The 10,700-nt window shown below is 42.4% G+C and overlaps 1 long non-coding RNA gene across 1 annotated transcript; it reads right to left on the bottom strand.

The window, feature by feature from the left end:
• Window positions 1-6,519: 6,519 nt before the first annotated feature.
• On the bottom strand, window positions 6,520-10,174 carry LOC102550121 (uncharacterized). The gene is made up of 2 exons (XR_015638782.1): window positions 9,795-10,174; window positions 6,520-6,897 (listed from the first exon to the last, which is right to left on the bottom strand). It is a non-coding gene; the product is annotated as an uncharacterized LOC102550121 (long non-coding RNA).
• Window positions 10,175-10,700: the final 526 nt, after the last annotated feature.

Below are 10,700 nucleotides of genomic sequence, written 5' to 3'. Positions count from 1 at the left end.
ATAGTAACTTTGCTCTTCCAATGAGTAAACTATTTTAATTTTATGCTTTTTTATTTATTAAAAAGTCTAAAAGATGATGATAGATAACAGCGTTGATGGCAAGCATATTATTTAATGTCTAATTAAAATATTTATTTATTTATTATGTATACAGCATTCTGCCTGCATGTATGCCTGCAGGCCAAAAGAGGGCACCAGATTACAGATGGTTGTGAGCCACCATGTGGTTGCTGGGAATTGAACTCAGGACCTCTGGAAGAACAACAGCCAGTGCTCTTAATCTCTGAGCCATCTCTCCAGCCCTAATTTTTAATTTTAATTAAATCGGCTTTCAATTCCTTTTACCCATGTTTTGGTAATTGGGTTTTTAAAAACGATATCTCAGTCCGGGGCGATATCTCAGTTGATAAAGTGCTTGCAAGAGGACCTAAGTTCAATCACTAGGAGCCCTGTAACAAAGCAGTTGTGACCCAGATACTGGAGCAGAGACAAGTGGTTTCCTGGAGGCTCACCCCAGCTTACTCAATGAGCTTTGGCTACTGGAAGAACTTGACTTTAAAAAATTATATATATCACTTAATATACATATGAAGTAGACTTGAGGAACCCTTCCCACAGGGTGGAGGAGGAAGAGGGAGAGACACATTTGTGTGCACACATAAACATGCGAATATACACACAGAGACACATAGAGACACAAATGCGTGTGCACATATACTCCTAGAAAACAAAGATGGATGCCTCAACCTAATTTTTGTAGTTCAGAAATTAAGAGTAGTTGTCAAATTTTATCAAAGGACGTCCTAGTACCTGTTGATAAAATCACGTTGTTTTCATCTAATTTGATATTTTCTTAGATTATGGTGCTTGGGTTTTCTGACAGGGAACCACGTGCGTTCCTGGAACCGTCCTTTACAACCCATATTATGTTTTTGCATCTTTTTGATAAATACTAAATTTCTTAGCATTTATTTTTGAATTTTCCCTCGTGTTCTGCAGCAAACTTGGAAAGTGTCTCTACTCTTTCAGTTTAAGTTTTAGGTTAAAATGGACTTGACAAAATGAGTTACATTTACATGTGTAGAAATATAAACTTTTTTTTATATTTGTATGCCAATATAATCCAAATAATATTGAATTGTCTAATCTTGAATAGATAAATAAAAATATAGTTGTTAAGTCTTTTATACCCTTCCCAGACTTCATACTCTGCTGTTGTATTGGGGCTAAAACTATTTTTCCCCTCTTAAGACAGGGTCTTATTAAGCTGCCCAGGACTTATTAAGTTGCTAGCACTCTCTAGGTCAGGCTTCATTTGAACTCAGGATCCTTTTACCTCAGCATCCTGACTGCTGAGATTACAGGCTTGTGCATCAAGTCTGGAAAAATGCCCCTTTTTCCAGAAGGAGTTTTTTGTTTCACAGCATTCCATGTAAAGTCTTTCATTTCTATTAACTTTACTTGAATCTGTATCTATGATGCCAAAATGTAAAGTCTTTCAATTCTTTTCATGTTTTGAATCTGCACTTATGACTGTGTCTAGTCTTATGTAAGAGTTCCTCATTGGGTAAACAAAAATATTTATTGCCCGAGGTGAATACTGTAGGAAAACAAAAAATAACAAAGCATGGCTAATTTACAGAAAAAGATAAAAGGAACAAAAATTGTCAATAAAGATGTTTTTTAGTGCCAGTGAAATGGGTCAGCACATAAAAATATTTCCTGTCAAGCCTGATTACCGGGGTTTGAGCCCTAGAATCCATGTAGTAGAAAAAAACCCAACTCTTTCATGTTGCCTTCCAACCTCTGTTCACAACATTGTATGTGTGTGTTAATGTGCACACATAAAGAAATAGACGTAATCTTAAAACTTTGGGAACATTTTTACGAAGAAGAAAAAAGGAAAATGCCTACTTTCCCTGCTGTCGGATCTCACTGTGGAGCTCTGGGCTTTGTGAGCACCGTTGAAGGAATTCAGATGAACCCATAAAGCATAGAACAGAAGATAATTTGAGTTCATTACAAAGGAAAGTGAAGCGCTCTTGAGGACAAGAGTAGAGCCAAGGGGACCATAGGCAAAGCACAAGAGTAGAGAAGCCGAGGGGACAATTGCCATCGGGCACACTCACAGGGTAAGAGTAGAAAATGACCTAAGGGACACTGTGCTGACCTACCTGTATTTTATGTAGGCTTTGTAATATTTCTAACGTTTCTAAAAGAGACAGCTTTTCCTCAGAGGCATTTCCTTGTACAGATGATTGACAGGCTCATTTAGATCGACTCTCAGGGAGGGGACAGTGGTATGCCCTTGTCCTTTAGCAGAAGGCTTCTTACTTGAAAACTGCATTATGGCCTTGTATGCAGTTCAGACTTCATGTTTCTACCCAGGGCCAGAGATAAGATTTAAACCCCTTCCTTCTGAAGCAGTGACCAGAGTCCTACGGTGGCAGCCTATGTTACACTACTAGCTACCTATCAACACCTTCAAGAGCTAAGACTAAAATCACTTAAGAAATGGCCCCTTTGGGATGAAATGGGGCATAAAAGTTTTTAGGGTGACCACTCTTACTGGTTAAGTTTTTATAGGGCCATCAGTAGACAGATCCACTGGGAACAGAGGAGAAGGTCTAGTGTAGGCATACATTTTTCCGATCTACTTTAATAAGCATTCAACCTCCCCTCTAGTCCGACACCCACCGGAGATAGTAGAAAAGAAAAGTTAATTAGGAATCAGAGGAAGTAGGTCTATTTAGGAATAGTTCTTCGGGGGCAAGTTCAATCTTCATTGTCAGGACATCAGCAGGTCAGTCCAGTAGCCAATACTGAGTACAAATCAGCAGCTGCAGTCCAGTCCTCTTGGCAGTCACCACACATGAGCCAGCAAATGAGGTTCAATCCAGAAGAAACCCCAAGGCTCAGCAACCAGCCAGGGTCTCTAGAAGCAGCAAGAACCCTCAGGAACCTCATGAGAAGTTCTTTGGCTAGTTTCTCTCTATGGCATCACAAGTGGAGCTTAGCAACACAACGTAAGGCAAACCAATGCACGCGTGTTTTCAGCGAAGAATAGAGAGGTAGAGCAAAGCAAACCAATGCTCGAACTCCCATTGTCTGTGGGGCCATATTTATAATGATTCATCACATGTCCTTTCACGGGTCTGTTTTAGCAAAACATCCTTTCACCCCAGCAAAACATTATTTGACGTAACTGACTTTCCAAAGAAACTGGAAGTTTCCAATTCAATCTAATGACCAACAGGACTGAGGCAAAATAGAAAGACAGGAAAATTATGGTGACATGGAAGGAAGGCTTGGGAAAACAGGCCCTTCATCCTGGGGTCTGGTCTGCTTTATCTGCTGAGAAACTTCAAATTCTCCTGATAGTCCAGACTGCACACGGAGATGAAATGTGTTTTCCAAGGACATCTTTTGAAAACAATAAGCTGTGCTTAGTGCCAAAATGATGTACAACCCTGTGCTTTGGAGCTCCCGTTCATTCCTCAACCTAAACCACGTTCCCTATAAATCTGCTTTATACCTTTGTTTAAAGGAGAACATTCTTTAACTTTTAACCTTACTATAAAGCTTTACTCTTTGGCAAATGAGGAAAGGGGGAAGAGTTCTCAGCAACCTTTACAGATGTAACCGGAGAACCACCAGAATCCTATAAATACCCATCGATACAACACCCAACTCTATATCCATGTTGGGCTATGTCTTACTCTTTCCTTGAACCTCCCTCTCTGAACCTAACATCTATGCTAACGCACCTCTTGGGGGCTGGAGAGCCGGCTCCAGGAATAGGAGTACTTGCTGTGAAAGCATAGGAAATTGAGCAGGGAGCTGGGCATGGCCGCCCATGCACCTATAACCTCTCTGCTGTGGATGCAGAGGCAGGAGGATCACTGAGATGTGTGAACTATCCTAGTTCCAGGGCCAGTGAAAACCTGTCTCAAGGAAATAAGGTAATTTATCACAGAGTTGAAAAAGCTGGGGGTCTGGCTCCCTAACTGATCAAAACTTTCTTGAAGGCCAAAGGATAGACCCTGGGGTGTCGCATTTGTAATTTTGTGTTTTCCTCTTGGCAGAGCTCCTAAATTTTACAAAATTCAAGCTCAACAAAGCCTGGGCCTGTCCTTAGCTAAGATCTTACCACTTGCATGATGATTTTTTTTTTTTAAAGAAACAGAGTGTAAATGAAGTGAATTATATTTGTTTCCCCAGTTGCAATCAAATTACAGTACTATTTACCCAGCAAGAAGACAGGTTGCGTACTGATTTTCCTACTTCTTCATTAACCTGTAGCTACAAAGCTACAAACCTGAAGACACAAAGATTTAGTTGAAATCATAGAACGTTGCCAGGATACTGTAAATCTTGGAAACATAAAATACTGACACGACTACAAATACCAATGCACTGGACAACTAGTTATTAATTAGTCTTTGGTAGTGGGCTAGCTAGGGAGAGACGCTAAGGGCGACAGGAGGAATTCTAGCATGCCGTTCTCATTAACTACGTCAACAAATCATGACCAGTATGAAAGCTGGAGGACTCAAGGAAAGTATAATCAATTTTCCATGTTTCAAAATGTACCCATAATATTTCTAAAGATGACAGATCAAGGAAAGAACCAGGTATATTACTAATGGTAGAAACAATACTTGACATGAAATAAAACTCATAAGAACAGCCTAGCACAAAGGAAACTTAGGAACTTGACTAGGAGACGAAGAAAACAAAATCTTGATTTATCTGTATCTAATCTATAATATATCTTCAATAGCATTTAATTTTCATTTGTTCAAACATCATTTAATCTTTACTCGAGTATTTAGAAATGTTTGTAATGATACAGCTGATGGTGTTGCTCTGTCCTGAGAGAAATTAATAGGAGTGATTCAAACAATTTACCTTCATTTTATTTACTAACGTGAAATACCTCTACAGCATATTTTATTTTAAAAATTCAGCTTGAAAGCTGGACATGGTGGCACACGCCTTTGATGCTGGCATTCGGGAGGCAGAGGCAGTTGGAACTCTGTGAGTTCAAGGCCAACCTTATCTACAAAGGGAGTTCCAGGACAGCCAGGGAGGTTATACAGAAAAACCCTGCCTTGAAAACCAAACCAAACCAAACAAACCAAACCAAACCAAACCAAACCAAACCTGAGATTGAGGAACTGCTCAGTGATTAACAGCATTTGCTGCTCTTGTGTGTAAAACATATGAGTTCAGTTTTCAGCACCCATATGACAGCTCGCAACTGCTATAGTTTCTGGGGGAACCTGACTCCCTTTTCTAGCTTCTGCAGGCGCTAAACATGCACATGACATACATACATACATGCATACATGCTGAGCCCAGGTCTGTGCAGGAGTACCACATGCTCATAAGCACTGAGGAGCCTCTCCGGCCCTAGTAAAAAAAAATTAAATTCAGATACTCATAAAAAAATGTAAAAAAAAAAAAATCAAAATCCAGAAACATCCATGGCAGAGGAGAAGCTATGACAAAAATCTCAGATGCAGGGCTGTGGTCAAGAGCATTGACTGCTCTTCCTGAGGATCCAGGTTTGATTCCCAGAAACCACCTGGCAGCTCACCACTGCCTGTAACTCAGAGGATCTGATGCCCTCTTCTTGGCCCCACTGGCACTACGTACATACAGCATACCGACAAACATACAGGGAAAGCATCCGTAGAGATAAAATAAAAGTAAATAAATGTTTAAAAAGAATCCAGATGCCTTGGTCAGAGAGATGGCTCAGCAAATAAAGGGCAACTGTCAAGGCCAGTAATCTGAGTTCAATCCCCAGGACCCACTTGGTGAAAAGAGGGAACCAACACCTACAGGGTGGTCCTCTGACCTCAACACGTGTACCATAACACAGTGGCGCACACACGCAAATGTAATTTTAAAACATTTTTAAAGATTTTTCAGTTTATGCTTATAATTGTTTTGTCTACATGTATGTGCACTGCATGTATGCAGTTCCTTTGGAGGCCAGAAGAGGGCATCAGATCCGCTGGACATACAGGCAGGTGTGATCTACCATGTGGGTTCTGGAAACAGACCAGGGCTTCTGCAGGAGCACCAAGTGCGCCTAACCTTTGAGCAGCCATCCACTCCAGACCTATTAAAAAGGTCTGTTAAGTTCAGACTTATAGTAACGCCCATTTTTAAACATCTGGTGGTATACATGTACGTGTCCAAGATACGCATTCCAAATGTTAGGGATTATTAAATGCAAGTGGAAAAAGATGCGAATGATTTTTAGATTTTTTTTTCTTTTCACCATGCCTGAATTTCCCAAATTTTTTTTTCTTTTTCTTTTGGAGGGGTGGGGGAAGTTGAGACAGGGTTTCTCTGTGTAGCCCTGGAACTCACTCTGTAGAATGGCTGGCTTCGAATTCAAGAGCTCCATCTGCTTTTGCCTCCCAAGTGCTGGGATTAAAGGCATGCGCCACCGTGCCTGGCTCTTAAAAATTTTTTATGAGGGACATAAATTGTAGAAATAAAAACCAGAAATGTTATTTTATTTCCTTATTTAGCTCCTTTTACAGCTCTCCCGATTGAACAAGGTCATATAGATTGTGTGTGTCTTTTTTGCACACCGGCTACGTATTCAAGACAAGATGTGTTTGTCATCGCCCTCCAAAGCGTCCAGTTCGGAGATATTCTTCAACGCACGGTGATAAGAAAACCGCTTCCCAGCGGTTAACGGGAGATAAAGAGGCCATCATTGACTGCTTCCCAGCGCCGGCGCCGTCCATTTCTGATTCTGACTGCAAGGGCAGGCGACTCTAAATCATCAACCGCACCGTCGCAGCTTGACAACAAAGCTCCAGGCGAGCTTGTCAGCAGCAGGCCCTTGCCCGGGACGCTCATTTCAAATCGCTGTGGAAAGCAAAGCCACCGCTGTTAAATATCGTAACATCCGACAGTCCGCGACTTTTCTAATCATAAGAGCACTCTTGCAAACTTCGATAAGGAAGTTTACATGGACTTCATCACCGCAGCAGATTTAAAAGGTGAGAAAATAAAGGGGAAAAAAAAGTCAATATAGGTGCAGATGATCTCAGGGGAAAGTTTGGATCCAAGACATTTCCATTATGTCAAAGCAAGGAAGCCACATTTGAAACATTTTACTTTCACACAAAGGCTACTTTGTGCTTTGAAATTCAAGAAGAGACATCAAAGGAAACCAATACACCTGCATATAAAGTAAACCCATTTATTCTTTTTTTTTTTTTTTTTTTGGACTTGATAATTTCTTTTGGATTAGAGTACTTAGTAGATAGTTTAGTGTATAATAGAATCCCCTGTGGAATTTTTCATGTCTCAGAATGGTGGGGGGGGGTGTCGAGATATTACAGCTGGGTATACTGAGGGCATGATTTTAATTCCAACAGCACCTGGGAGTCAGAGGATTGTATGAATTTGAGCCCAGCCTGTTCTACATGGTGAGTTCCAGGCTAGCCAGGACTAGATAGTGAGACCTTGTATAAAATAAAATAAAATAAACCATAAATATAATTGGTACTAATCATCTCATAGAAGTTCCAGAAGCCACCAACCATTGAAGTTTCTTCAGGACTTTCCTGAGCCTTACTAGAAGATCCTAGATCAGACCTGTCTGACACCAACCATCCCTCAAGAACTGGAGAGATGGCTTAGCAGTTAGCATTGGCTGCTTTTCCAGAGGACCCAGGTTCCACTCTCAACATTCGTATGACAACGCTAAGTTCTGAAACTTCATTTCTTGGGGGATATGTCCCCATCTGGCCTCCAGTGGTACTGCACGCACACGGTGCACAGACATATGCAGGCAACACACCGACACACATAAAAGAAAATCAAATTTTCTCCTACAAAGTAAATTAAAGGGCATTGGAGTAGTGCAGTATCTCTTCTTCTTCTTCTTCTTCTTTTTTTTCATAGACCAAGTCTTGATTTTTATTACTTAAAAAATTGTTTTGCTTTGTCTTAGACAATCTAATAAGGACTTCGGGTCTCACAGCACGAACCCCTCAAAGTCTGTCTGGACACACACCATAAGCAGATTTAGGAGCTTTCCCAACCTTCTTGGTGTAAAGGTAAACAATCCTGTTGCCAGGGGTTCGAGACAGCCTGGTTTTGTTAGAGGCTGTATTGTAGGAAAGCCTACAATGGTATGTCAAACGCTGGACCATCCTGAGCGTCTCTAAGCACTGTCCCTGGAAGAGCAGGGATATCTCTTCTTTCAACCGTGAGATGTGTTAGAATTATTCCTAGAGAGTGAATTTTAAAGATCCATTTATTACGGTGTGTGTGCAGGTGTATGTGCATGGTGTATGTGGGCACACCTGCCACCCTGCACATGTGGAACTCAAAGGCAACGTCATGTAGGTAAGTTACCTTTACATGGGCTCCAGGAGTTGGACCAGACTTGTATGCATGGCAGGTGCCCCTACCCTCTGTGATGATGTCCTGTTGGGGATTTCTGATGGAAACCATTTTGCCCCTTGATTCCATCATGTGGGGGCCATGGACTGGCCCCTTGACTTAGTTTGGGTTTTCATTGCTGTGACGAGACACCACGACTGAGTCAACTCTTCTAAAGGAAAACATTTAATTGGGGCTGCCTTACAGTTTCAGAGGTTCAGTCCATGATCATCATGGTGGGAGGCATGGCAGCCTGCAGGCAGACATGGTGCTGGAGGAGCACCATGATCTACACCATGATCTGAAGGCAGCCAGGAGGAGACTCTCATTCCACACTGGGCAGAAGCTTAGGCATAGAAAACATCAGAGCCCACCCCCACAGTGATGCACTTCCTCCAACTAGACCACACCCACCCCAACAAAGCCACGCCCCCAAACAGTGGCACTCCCTATGGCCAAGCATTCAAATACACGAGTTACCACTGTAGTGACCACTGAGATGTGTAGGAAAGGGTCCTTAATTATGAATCTGCCATGGCAGCCCTAGAGTCCTTTGATATGAGGAAGAAATAAGAGCATTTTATGTAACAAATAACAGACTATGTATTCAAGCTGCTAGTGTGTTTCTGTTGTTTATAGCCAGCAGCTCTAATCCTAGTTAACACTATTTCTTAGGTAACCCCTGGCTAATGGGACTGTAGTAAGGCCCCATAGTGGCCTTACCTCAGGAACGCCACCCACAGAGCACAGATTGACAAAGTGACCGCTGCATGAGGGTATAAGGTTTTTAATCCACGTACGTGGGGTTGCTCATCCACGCAGGGAGAGGCAACCCCGAACCCAAAAACCACACAACTTTTATTCGTTACAGAGGGCAGACTTCAGCAACAGGGTTAGCTGGCTTATTCTCATTGGTGGTACACAGGACAAGGGATCTGGTCAGGTATTGGCTGGCCTGCTCAAGGGGCCGTTCTTGGCTCAGTTGGTCACTTTCCTCATCCAGCCCTACACTTGGCCTTGGAGAATCACTGGGAAAGGGCTAAGTTGGCACGTCAGTCCCTTAGAGGGGGGTGAACTGGGTAGTTGGGCAGGGTCAGGATGACATCTTACCGTTGTTCTCGGAATTTACCACAGGGAGGGGTGGGGGGGTCTTTCCGAGAACAGTTGTTATTTTGTCTTAATTAGCTTAGTTAGAATCTTGATCACCAAAACTTATTTCATATCACTGGACATCCTGACCACCAGATGTATTTCTCAGAACCTTGTTTTTAAAACTTTGTTTCTCATATCTACGAAACTATGAAACTTTATTTCTTAAGGACCAAAGAGCTGTTCTCTGTTCCCAGCACATGCTCCTTCTGGCCACTTACCTGGACACCCAGGGGGAAACTGAAGGTTTCTCTCTCTCCTCCCATGTTCATTCCATCAACTGTTGACAGCCTTCAAGAGAAAATGAATTACAATTGCTCCTCAACGACAGGCAGCAGCCTGTGAGGTCATCTCTCTGCCTCTTCACTTGCTCTTTAAGTCTTCAGGGGAAGCCAAAAGACCCTGGTGAAAGGCGAATCCATTCACATCACCCACCATCTCAAAACCCTTCAGCTTCTTCCAGTTCTACCTCAGACAGAAATCCAAAACCTTTCAATACGGTCAGAAAAAACTAAGACTAGTCCTCCAGGTAAAGTGCCACGAAATTCTGTCTTTGCATCATAATGTGGTCACTGCACTTGTGAGATCACAGCCTCAGTGGTGACCTGCACAAGAGCAAGGCAGTTAACATTCCAGAACCGATAGGGAGGGGCTCATGAGGTCCAAGCCCTAGCTGAAGAGCTATTGACAATTGAGGACTGAGACGGGACAGGTTATAGTTTTTCTTTGGGGAGAATAGACCCTGGCAGTGCCCATGCTCTGGTTCATGGCCTACATGCATTTAAACATCACTAATTGGACTCAGTGGGTTATAAGGAAGGAGGGGGAGGATGAAGATGAGGAGGGGAGAGGGGGAAATGTAGATGAGAAGTATTGAGGGAAACTGAAGTGAATGGGAGGACGGTATTTGGGTTGGACATTATCTTTTATATTTTTGGATTATTTTATTGGATATTTCTAATTTCATTTCAAATGTAAATTTCCCCTACCCAACTATCCACCCCTTCTTGCCTCCCCTCCCTGACATCCTTCTACACTGGGGGGCGGGGTTCAGCCTTGGCTTCGCCTTCCTTCTGGTGCCCAACAAAGCCATCCTCTGCTACATATACAGCCAGAGCCATGGGTGT

Source organism: Rattus norvegicus, chromosome 15 (assembly GCF_021556685.1).
Source record: "Rattus norvegicus strain SHRSP/BbbUtx chromosome 15, alternate assembly SHRSP_T2T, whole genome shotgun sequence".
Classification (NCBI taxonomy): Eukaryota; Metazoa; Chordata; class Mammalia; order Rodentia; family Muridae; genus Rattus; species Rattus norvegicus.
The sequence above is the reverse complement of the archived record's forward strand: the minus strand, read 5'-3'. Positions and strand labels throughout refer to the sequence as shown.